Genomic DNA, 12,130 nt, shown 5'->3' on the forward strand with positions numbered 1-12,130 from the left:
CTTTCGGTTCTGTAATGATGCCCATCACCATGGTCTCTCAGCAATGCCTTCCACATAAAATAGACTGGCAATGCTCAGTGCACTTCATGGAGGCTCTGGATTTGATACCATTTCTCCCAGAGAAAATGTGGGTTGGGGTTGAGTTTTTAGTTTAAGAAGGGCAGAGAAAAGGATTGATGTGAATGGCTTTCTGGCTACGGTGGAAAAACTTTATTAAGTAGGAAGGGTTTTCAGCATTTCCTAACAGTGATCCAACTCTGGATTCATCTGATCTCCTTTCCTCACAGCAGGGTTTTAGCTTCTAACATAACTGGGCCCCAAATATTGCTTTAAAATGTTGTAGTCTCTGTACTCCATTAGGTCATGCCTGCGATAAACGTATGGTTATTAATAGCACCACTGGCAGGTAACTCGGGGTTCACTACAGGATGAAATCATTCTATTTAAAATAGTTTTGTTGACTTTTCTGGGAGTGGAACTGAATCTTGGCTTTCAGCCTTAGAGTTCCTCAGGTCTGTGCTTTTCTGAAAGGAACAACATGACGATCAACTAGCCTTCATCTGACTACAATGTACCTGCAGCCTCTCTCCAGTATTTAGTTCACTGAACAAAAGAGTGGGTCAGTTAACAAGCTTCCCTAAAGCATATGGATGGCTATGTCACACTCCCAACAAATGTCCTTTCTAACAAGAACAAACTAGGAGTTAGCTGATCTTCACACACTGTGATTGCTAAGACATTCTCATTCTTGGCCATGCTGAAATCAAGTTGGGAATATGATGTTGTACCATCAAACCCATGAAACCACTCCAAATGAGCATGTAAATATGTCTGAGTACATGAGTGATTTCATGCAGATATTGGCAAGGAAATATTCAGCTTTGATGGACCATGTTCTGCACTGAGTTACATTTATGTAAGTCTGGAATAACTCTATGCAAGTCAGTGCAGTTACTCTGGATTTAGGCCAGTGAAAGCAACTGAGAACAGAATTTAACTCAGTGTGTTTTCTCATTATGGCCTGAAATTTGCATTCAAACTTCAGAGCTGGCCCTTAATCCATAATGCCCCAAACTAAAACACCCCCAAACTTTGAACATTTCCTATTTTGCAGTTAAAGCCATCTCAGTTAGCACACTGTGGCCCAAATGTGCATTACAATCCTGCCCACTTGCATTGCTCAGGTGGTACAAAGGGGCTGGCTTCAGACTGTAACTTGCCAGTGGAGAACTCCCTGGGCAAAGGGGTATTCCATGCTGATACAAAGACAGCAGAGCTGGTTACTGCACCAGCTGCTCAATCCACCATATAAAGAGCATTCCCAGAGAGAGAAAAGACACACCAGGGCAGAGCGCAAGCATCATCAAGTTCTGTTTTATATGCCCAGGCTTCACTGGTGTAGTCTCTCTATGGGACCATATTCCAGTGGCCTAACTCGTGTGGAGCCCAGGCTGTGAAAAGGGAGAATCTAGCCCACTGTTAGCACCCAGAAGTCCTGACTTGGGACTAGTTTGGGCAAGGCTGAGAGTTTGCCCTGGATGGGGTAGGCTCTGTAAGTTTTCAGCAGGGATCGCAAACCACCCAATGCTAGAGTGGATGCCACTTCTCTTTAAGGAAGTGATGCCAGCAGTAGCCATCCTGCCACCCTATTGCTAGGCAGAGGTGGTTGTACAGTTTAGGATGGAACGTGGAGAACATTGTATCCAGTTGAAATTACTGGTGGGAGGGCTCTTATGGAGGCAGAATTCAATTATTCAAACTGGCATTGGGCCAGAGCACTAGGATTAACACAGCTCCTCTCCTGAAAAGTGCCGTGAGATGTTCAATAGAATAAAGTGCTGGAGTCGAGGCCTGGTATTCTCATTTCATGTGAAAGATGGCCTCTTCAGAAGAGCAGTGCTCATAAATGCCATGATGGGAACATCACCTGCTAGATTACCAATGCAATGCACATATTCCTGTTAGTAGTGTCCCATCCAGATTGTGACCCACTCTAGCTCTGGTTAGCAGACAAAAAGCTGACATTGTCGCAGCTTGAAGGCTAATTAAAATCTAAAGAGTATTGTGGGCATGAAGTAATACCTGATTAATTTTGCCCTGTGGATAGGCCAGTTCTTGTTTTGTTTTTTTTCCCCACAAGTGAAAAACAAGCTAGCAAGTTCACCAAGTTACAGAGCCTTTGCTTTACTCACATGGTTGGGAGGTCACTGAATTTTAGCATCCTGGGTTCCCTACATTCTCTTCCTAACATCAAACTTTGAAGAGCTTACTATAAAAAAAGATACCCAATTCATTTTTAATCCTTGAAAACAGAATAAGGAACTAGTTCATTGAGACATTTTCGTTCTGAGGATTCAGTCGCTCATTCCTCTACAGCTAGATGGGTGTCAAGGCATAAGACCTGAGCTCCATTGCCCTACACTCGTGTCATCATTTACACCAGTGAACATTTGGATGTGATAACATTTTACACTCACTCTGCTCAGTGGAAATCACAAAATAAGGTGCAGGGCTATGGAGAATCAGGCCATTCCAAACTACTATGTCTGTCTCAATGCATATTCCTAAAATGGTTTCAGTTAGTCCATTTTGTAAAATGGCAAAAATATAATTTTCCAAAAGAGAATATGTTACATTGTAGATTTAAAAGAATGGGTTATTTATTCCTTCCTGTGGCTTCATGAATTTTGATGTCTTGTTAAATTACTCGGAGGCTTTTTGCTTGAAAGTTGATATGACCTTGATTTCAATGGCAGTTAAAAGCTTACAGTCCTTTAAGGCTCTGGGCCTCAGCATTTCTGTTGCTTTGTCCCCATCTGTAAAATGGGTTTAATAGCATTTCCCTACCTCAAAGGGCAGTAGTGAGGAGAAATACATTAAAGACTGTGAAGCACTCAGGTGTGATGGTAATGGGCACTAGATAAGTACCAAAGATAGCTAGATAGTACTGTATTTGTATGAAAGATAGCAGTTCCTAGAACCAAACACAGCCAGAGTGTAAACATCCTCTCTCCCCAAGTTCAACTTCTTTCAGAAAAAGGAGGTATTTAAGTTTGAAAAATGACAGAGAACATGTACAATATTTCTTTCTTACAGGCTTCTTTTTTTAGTGATGTTAAGTCCCTGTTCACTCCTGTCACAACAGCCTCACGATGGTTCCAGTGTACTACTACAGAGACTGAGTTTCCAAATAAGGTTAAAACAGTAAAAGAAACAATTTCACTGGAAGTCTATTGAGTTCCGTATGTGATGTCATTATACATTTGTTAGAATGTAGGCTGTAATGGCAAAATGGATTTCAGTGGACCTGGAGACATTGGGCCAAAATGTATTGGTGTAAGGGACCCTAACTGAATTCCATGAAGTTGCACCAGTTTACATCAGAGCAAAATCTATCATTGAAATGCTGTTGTGATTTGAGTTTACAAAGAAAGAACAATGTTATGTCAGTGCAGCATCTAGATAACTGATTACTATAGAATTACCAGGGCAAAATGATTTCATTGCAACTCTCCCATGACATAAAAAGGATTGAACAGTGTCATAATCCTAAATTACCTTGATGTTAATAAAAAACTAAGGGGATTAGACACAAAGTCTGTAATGAAAGTGTATGAAGGAAGAGAATAAACGCACAAAACCAAGTGCATTACCATTCTATACACTTAAATATGTGCCTGCTTCTGATGTCAAAGAATTTTTACAGTATAACTTCATTGATTTCATGGGAGTTATTCTTGATTTGCACCTGCCTGATTAAAATGAGAATGATGCCCTTTATCTATGATTTACTCTTGATCCCAAATATATAGGGAAAGGGGAGTGCCAAAACTATTGCTTTGTGTGGTACTATTTCAGCACAAGAATCCCAACAGGCCAATAAATACACATACTCTTTCACTTATATATTCCAAGAGCTGTAATCAAAGATTACCAATTACTGCAGTTAAGCAGATTGGAAAAAGATTGTATCTGGTACAATATATTTTTGTTTTTCTAATTAACTAGTCAAGAATTTTAGTTGATTGTAGGAACAATGTTAAGCTCTGTTTAATTTGGGTTTTTCTTATATTGTCAGTAAAAATACAACAAATGCAAGATTAGTACATAAATTCACTGATGGGGAAATTATTTCCAACTCCAGAAGATATGCAGCACAGTTATATATTGCTTAGTCTTTCACAGTTATATTGAAGATGCTGAGAATTTAATAATTCACTTGTTTAAAAATAATACTTTCCCTGTGGATTTTTAAGGTTATACAAATTGCAAGTGTTGTGAAAAAACACCTGGGGCCAGAATCCCAGATGGTGTTAATCCATGTAGCTCCACTGTAGTTAATGCAATTAAGCTAATTTACACCAGCTGAGGATCTGGTCCAATATGTATATCTACTGTAACTCAGCCTATGCTGCCTCACCAAAGGTAAGGAATACGGCAGCGTTAGTTCAAGAGGATGATAAACACACACACACACACACACACACACACACACACGCCACACAAAATAATTTGTAATGTCATCAATCCTGTTTATCTGTAATAAAGTGTTAGTAAGAAAAATAAACATTCTTTGAGGTATAATTCATAACTCTGCTAGACACTATAAACATGGACTAAACAGACACTGGTTTTATTACAACTGGCTTATTGCAACAATTTGTAACACACCCGCTCTGCCTGCAGGGCCGGCATTAGATTTGCTGGGGCCCAGGGCAGAAAGCTGAAGCCCGAGCCCCGGCGCCTGGGCCTAAAGCTGAAGTCTGAGCAACTGCCTGTGGCATGGGGCCCTGGGCAATTGCCCTGGTTGCCACCCCCTGACGCCAGCCCTCCCTGTGTGCTATGTCTTACCTGCCCACTTCATTTTAAGTTGTCTCCTACAGCATGGGTGAACCCCTTATGCCTAACAATCGGTCCCAACTTTTTAGCTCAGACTCTCTTGTTACCTTCCCCAGAGCTGAAAAAGAGTTTCTGGAAGCTCTACAGATGGACCCTTCCACCAACAGAAGTTAGTCCAAGAAAAGATATTACCTCACCTGCCTCATCTCTCTAAAAGTATACATTGTACGTCTCTGGGGCCTGCTTCTCACTTACATCAAGGCTGCTTTACATGACAGTAAATGTAAAGGACTCCCACGTTCAGGCCTCTTTGCCAAACCAGTGCATAGAGGTCTCAGTGCAAATGATTATTTTCTCTCTATGATTGAAGAAAAGGGGTAGATAAGGCCACCCAAACACTACCCAGTGAGTACAGCAAAATTATACAACACTACCTTCTCAGTAATGACTCTGCCACATGAATGCTGGGAATAACACTATGCAACAACACATACCAGTCTAATGTTTTAATTTAAGACATAATCTAGAACCTGATCCTGCAGCCTTTACGCACCTATAATATCCATGAAGTCAGTGGGAATTTGAACTGGGATTGTCAGACTGCCTTGTTCTAAGACAGAATTTGAACCTATACATCTGTTACTTACATTGGTGCCATCCCAGTTGCATGTATGTAACAGAGGAGAATTTGGTTGGAGTTGGACAGAGACAAGCACTGCAAGAAAGTAGATTAATTTGCCGTCCAGCATTGGCACAGCTAAAATAAATGCTGACCCGAGAACAGTTATCATTTTGTTTGCTCATTTCAGAGCTGCCTCTATTTACTGCAGAAAATGAAGTCTCATTATCGACTCAGGCGCAACCTGATCCATTCTATTGCCCAAGTGAAAGCTTGGCAAGGCACTGTTACAACCAGGTTGCTTTCAGCATCAGTGTTTACCCTATAATTTGCAAAAGGTTCAAATCCAGCCCTTAGGCACAAATGGCTATTTGGAGTCCTGGGTGTCTCGTGCAGGCTCCGCAGCTCCTGAGATCTCTCTCTCCTCTTACCCTTCAGCCATTTTTAGAACCAAATTTGAATGAGTTTTTTCCGGAAGTGTTAGGACAGCCTTTTTCATTTCCATGTTGCCTCTGCTGGGTGCTGCCCTGACCATGACTAGAATAGCTGGAAGTCTCACAAGGAAGTGATAACTCAGTGATAGAATGTGAAGAAATTTGGGTTCACCTTGAGTGCATGTCAGCTTCTGTGCAGCACAGCATAGTCCTCAAATGGAGCCGGTACAGTGACATTAGAGGTTATCTGGGAGTCAGTGCAACCCCCCAAGATAAGAAACTGGTGGCAGGGAAAGGCTTATAGCCAGTGTGTCCCCATTTATTAGCATTGCTCCTCCAACAGAGAACACTAAAGAGGGTGTTGCTGAGAATGTCCCCTGTCCTCCCTCAGAGTGAGTATCCCATGGCTGTAATCACACTGCCCTGTGACAATGGTCCTTGGTATGACTAGAATGATTGCTGCTTGTTTTCCTAATCATTCCGTGCCATCAGACACTCTGGGATCAGATTTAATTGGCTTTGGAGTATTCTAGACATCAAGTATGTTTCAGTAGTTTTCCATCTAGAAGAGGAAATGAAGAGATTCAAACCTGAGATTGTCTGTCTTTTTGCCCAAAGCCTGAATTTTAAGTAGGTATCTCTGAACTGATCTTGAAAGAAACCGGCTTTGGAATGTGGGTAGGCAGGGGACTGTCAGCAAGGGCTCCTAAAATGCATCGTCTTCTCTGCCAACCAATTGGGAAAGAACCAAGTGTTTTTAGGACATACTTACTGTACAAGAGTATGGAAATCCAGTTTGACACATGGGCCCTGTTGCGATGACAGGAGAAGAGCCAGTCATATAAAAGTTATATTATGCAAGAGAGATTTCTGGAAAGGACCCATTTTCTAATTATTAGTGAGGTACAAGGCTACAATTTTAAAATCCAAATAACTATCAAAGCCGTTTTTATATATTTGATGGAAAAAAACAAAGTTTATAGACTGCGGGAATGGAGTTCTGAATTTTTGGATAAATTTGGCACATCCTCTTGTAGTTGTGGACTTGAAAAACAAGTCGGCTGATTCTCTTCACAAGTGTCAATTAGGAGCAACTCTTTTGAAGGCAATGGAATTACACTGGTTTATTACTTACATGGGAAGAAAATTAGGCAGCTAGTTTATGTATAAAACTGAATGATATTCAAGCTAATCCTCCCATAACTTTACATCAGCTAACTTTACAATCACTTAGAATGGACATGGACATGTTGCTATGGACCTGAGGCGTTAAAGGGACTCTGCCAGCCTGTCAACACATGGGAGAGTTGCTGCCACAATGGAAGTCCATCTAGTGAGCAATTTAAATGGAACTGACTTGATGCACAGAGCTTCTGCTGGCTCTCTGCACAGGAGTGAATTTGACAATGAAAATATATTTTAAACACTAAACTGGAATGAATGACAAAACTTTGTGTGGGGTTGGGGTGAGCACTACTGCTGGAAACATCCCTTTAAAAAGGAAATAGTCTCTAAGTCAGAGGTTCTCAAATTTGTACGTAGTTTGGACCATGCATTAATAGATTGTCCCATGGACACCTTGTCTCCCACTAGTGATCGCACAGCATCCCTATAATAACTACTGCAGTTATTACATGGAGAAGTGATATTAGGAAAGTTTTTTTTATATATTTAGCTTCTTTTAATGTGATTTCACAACTGGAAACAAGAGCAGCCAACACCCTCTAACCAGCCAACTTTCTACACACCAGCAGCCAGTGCTCTGTTCATCACAGTTTGGTAACTCCTACTGTAGATACTTTTCTTTGAGCAACAATCCTATTCCAACAGAGGGATGGATTAAAAGACCTAATAGTTCCCCCACCATTATGTCTTCTCTTTGTTCCCCACTTGACATGGTAAGGAGATAATCTGAAAGTTCTGAAGAGTTTTCTTCTGTATACGCATGTCCCCTTCACCCATGTACAGAGCTACGAGAGCTGGGAGCTGTGTCCCTATGCACTGAGACAGGTAGGGCAGCCCTGACACTGCCCTGGATAAGCAGAAGCAGCAGTACTGTCACCTGGACTCCGCTGGCAAAGGTCCATGCATGCCTGGGGTAGGATTGTTATGCTAGCACTGAGAACTATCTTCACAATGCTAGACACTAATGTTTTCCTATGCATTTAGTTTTCATTAGGCTGAAAAAGATTTGCTGAAATCATGAACAACAAATGAGTGACTTCCTGGCACTCTCAGGAGTCCTATACAAACTCATGTGAACTTTGTTCTTGCTCAAAATAGACAGTTTCGGTTGAAGCGACTGTCATTACATCATATGAAAAATGACCTTTAAATTCCAGAAATAATTGGCACCATCGAGGTGAATTGTGGCAGTTGCATGGGGAAGTTTCACAGCAAATAGCCACACTGAGCTCTAGCCAAGGCTACCAATGTCTTAAACTACATTCTTTGCACAGCCCAAACTCCCATTGAGCTCAGTGGGCGTACAGGAAGTCCAAGGACTGCATGCTTAAAACAAATATGAACAATCAATCGAAGGCATTCACACATTCCATCGTCCAATTTTAACTATCCCCCCAAATCCACAGTGAATAGCTTAAAATATAGGGCCTAATTCTGATTTCATTTACACTAGTGTAGTGAATGGTACACACACTCACACCACTCCCTTCAAGAGCATAAGAAAGAGGAGAATCATGCCAGTTTCAATACAATAGAACTCTGCCGTCAGTTACACCAGTCAAAGAGTCCGGAGAAGTCTGATGATCTTACACCGGCTTAAGATCAGTGCAAATGAAATTAGAAACAAGCCTTTCATGTAGAAGAGAAGAAACCCTTCCGCCCCAAATAGTGTAAGATTCCAGGACATAAGTCCTGATTCTTCACATTGGTTGGTGAAAGTGGAAACCTGAGCCTGCACAGACCCCCACTGAAGTTAAAAGGGACTTCAAATGGCATATGGACCTGCCTGGAGCGTTAGGATTGAATTCTTAAATACATGCAGCAAGACAAAGAAAAAATAAAATGAGGATTTCCAAGATTTACTTACATGCAATAAAGTCTTCCTCCAAAATGTCAAGCTTTGCTCCTGGGCAGGCAGTTCATTTATGCTGTATGAGCAAAATATGTGTGTGTATGTATATAAATGAGGTTGTTTATAAAAATATATATCACTCCAACCAACTATTTTCCAATCTCTCTCTAGATACTAGATTTCTGAACTCAACTTCTAATATAAACTTGTGTGAAGTCGTCTGTTGCAACAGAGGATCTAGTCGGCTCCCTGCTGTCTGAGCTCAGTCACATCGTGTGACTGTTACAGAACAGAGATTTCATTCATTCACTAAACCTGTCCCCTCACCAATCCACTGCAGGCAGGGATCCAGCAGCAGGTGTAGATAGCTCACCTTCCCTTCCCTAGCAGGCACTCAGATTGCAGGCAAAGCTTTGTATTCCCTCCTCAGAGCTCTACCTGTAATCCTATACTCATGGTACCTCCTACCTCAGCAGTTCTCCCATCGGATTCCTCTCCATTGTTTGTGCACAGGTGTGGGACAATGTTATTCTGCTCATATCAGTCAAATGATTCCTTTACCATATACAAGTTTAACTCGCCCTCATGGCATGAAATGGGGCCACTCCAATGTCATCTATACTCCATAAAAATTGGGAAAGAAATTATAATGTAAAAGTAACCCAAAGGACAGCCTTACTTATAGTACTTTGTTCAGTTCTGGCCATACCATCTTAGAATAAGCATAGCAGACATAGGAGGGGGTTCAGAAATGGAAGATAAAATTGATCAGTACCAGGGAAAGATTTCCATATAAGAAGAGGTTGAGACGATTGGGATTGTTTAGCTTAGGGAAGAAAGGAATAATAAAAGGGGCATGATACATACACAGTAATGAACGGTATAGAGAAGGTAAGTCAGGCACTTGTGTTTCTTTTCTCATGATACAAGAACAAAGGGACAGTCTATGAAATTGACTGACAACCATTTCAAAGCAAATAGAAGGAGATACTTTTATAAAACCACACAGAACACCATTACCCTGTGGAACTCACTGCCACAATATGTCATTGACGCTAAGAGCTAAACAGGATTCAAAAAAGGGTGAGATATTTATATGGATCATGAGAACACCCAAAGTTACATTAGATAGAATTATTTTTTGAAAGATAGAATTTAAGTCCTTCTGCTGCTGTGCATACACCAACCTCTGCCTGGCAGGGGATAAGGACACAACTTTCCTTATGGGCAGGTTATTCCAGACTTGCTCATTATAGGCTTTCTGGTCCCTGACCCTGAAGTATCCATTACTGGCAACTCTCAGAGGCAGAATACTAGAGCACTGGCATGGGGTGGTCTACTCACTGCTGGAGCATCTCCTCTTAGTCATGTCTGGGGATTAGCTTTGCCAGTCTGACACCCCTTCCTACAGGTCTTCTCTCCCTCTCAGGACTCAATTGCTCCCTCTTTAGTTTTCTTCTTCTGGGGTGGGGAGGGCGGGCGGGTGTGTGTGTGTGTGTTGTGTTCTCAAAGTCTCTTGGGACCCACAGTCCCAGGCAGTCTTCTCATTCCCTGTCCCTTAATGGTGCTGCTTCCTCAGTGGCTGGTAAGGGAACCCAGACCTGCGCTCTACACTAGATTCCAGCCCAGGGACCCTACAACAAGCAGTCCAGGGCTGCCCAGTCCTGAACCATACTGCTGTATCTCTGGGCTATTTCCTACTTGCCTTCTCTCACCCTGAGAGCGGCTGCAGCCTCACTCTCTGCAGCCCCTTTCTACTCTCAGTTACTGGGCTTCATACAGGCCCCTCCTGTTCCTGGCCAGCTGAGCTTCATCTCTAATTAGTTCTTGTTCCCTGGTTCCTTCTCTAGGTGCTGCCTAGGTGGTTACTTGGCCCACCTAGCCACTTTAACCCCTTCAGCCTTTGTGTGGTGGACACCCCATCACAAACACAAGCCATTGGCATGATCCAGTCTGTTTCTGCTGTGGTGCCCTTCTCCATTTCCTGGGACCCTGCAAAGGCCCTTCATTGGCAACAGACACAGGAAGAGCTCCCTGGGGTTTGGGACAATGAGATGGTGCATGGGTGTGACTGGCTTCTCTTTGCCTCTGCTGCTATGGAGCATGGTCCATCACTGAATAGGTGCCTGCCTGGCACAGCACAGCAGCACTGGTGAAAAGGGGAACTGGAGTTTGGTCTTTCTGAAGATGGAGATAAAGTAGAACATAGAAAAGATGAGATTGTTAAGTGATGGCTCTAGCACTGATAGTGTGCACAGCAATGCACAAACATAGGAAAAGTCAGATGGTGCCCAAGGAGCATAGTTTAGACACAAGCATTCATTCTATTTGGACAGCAAACTCAATTTCTGCATGGCAGTGAATCACCATGTCTGGTAGTAAGTGTTGGCAGAAGTAGGCCTTTATATGACTAAGTAGTGCCCTGAAAGCCTCCATGGGCTCCTCTTTATAAATAACATTATTTATGCAATCTTATCCAAACAATAGTTGGAAATGCAGTGCATTATGGCTGCACGCCCTTCCAGGCCAGCAGTCATTTTGCTCAATAAGGATAAAATAATCATGATAATTAATGCCAGTGGGATATCATACGTGTAGGGGTATTGATCGCAAAGTGGTCGAGTTGGAATCTGCCAAGAGCAGAATTCAGCTCTTAGTAAATATACCTTTTTTAAACACACACACAATGCATTAAGAGGCATAACTAATTATATATACTTGAAGCCAATGGGACTACTTGTGATGGCAAACACTGCATCCAGTAGCAAGTGCTCACAGCATCAGACCCTCTGTTTTCCCAGGTCACTTCACTATTGTATGCAGCATCTCACTGAAGTGAGTGGGAGTTAAATTAAAGGGAACTATATCTTTACACAGGAGCTATCGAGCTGTCCTATTTGCAGGACATCAGAGTGTCAAAAACTATCACAGGCAGAGTCAAAAGCAAGCCTGGCTGAAGAGCTTTAACATTTGTAACTTCAGCAGGGTGCCTGTGCATGACATTTCGTATGTCAAGATAACCTCCCTATTATCTTGCAGTACAAGTCACTATCATGGGATTTCCCCTTTCTATTAGTATGAGTCCCATATTACTATCATTGCACTTAGAATAGACAAACACCTACAGGATCTCTATCAGGCGTTCTTAAAACTACAGTACCCACCTGGGGAAGTGAAGAAACAGATTGACAGAGCCAGAAG

The 12,130-nt window shown here is 42.1% G+C and overlaps 1 protein-coding gene across 1 annotated transcript in view; it reads right to left on the reverse strand.

Moving 5' to 3' along the window:
* Positions 1-9,166, reverse strand: part of LOC123376194 (gamma-aminobutyric acid type A receptor subunit pi) — a 35,264-nt gene extending 26,098 nt beyond the window's left edge. The window contains exon 1 of the mRNA XM_045028023.1: positions 8,945-9,166. The gene's annotated coding sequence lies outside the window, so the exon portion shown is untranslated. The remainder of the gene's footprint in view (positions 1-8,944) is intronic.
* Between the last annotated feature and the right edge of the window lie 2,964 nt (positions 9,167-12,130).

Source organism: Mauremys mutica, chromosome 8, assembly GCF_020497125.1.
Source record: "Mauremys mutica isolate MM-2020 ecotype Southern chromosome 8, ASM2049712v1, whole genome shotgun sequence".
Lineage (NCBI taxonomy): Eukaryota > Metazoa > Chordata > Testudines > Geoemydidae > Mauremys > Mauremys mutica.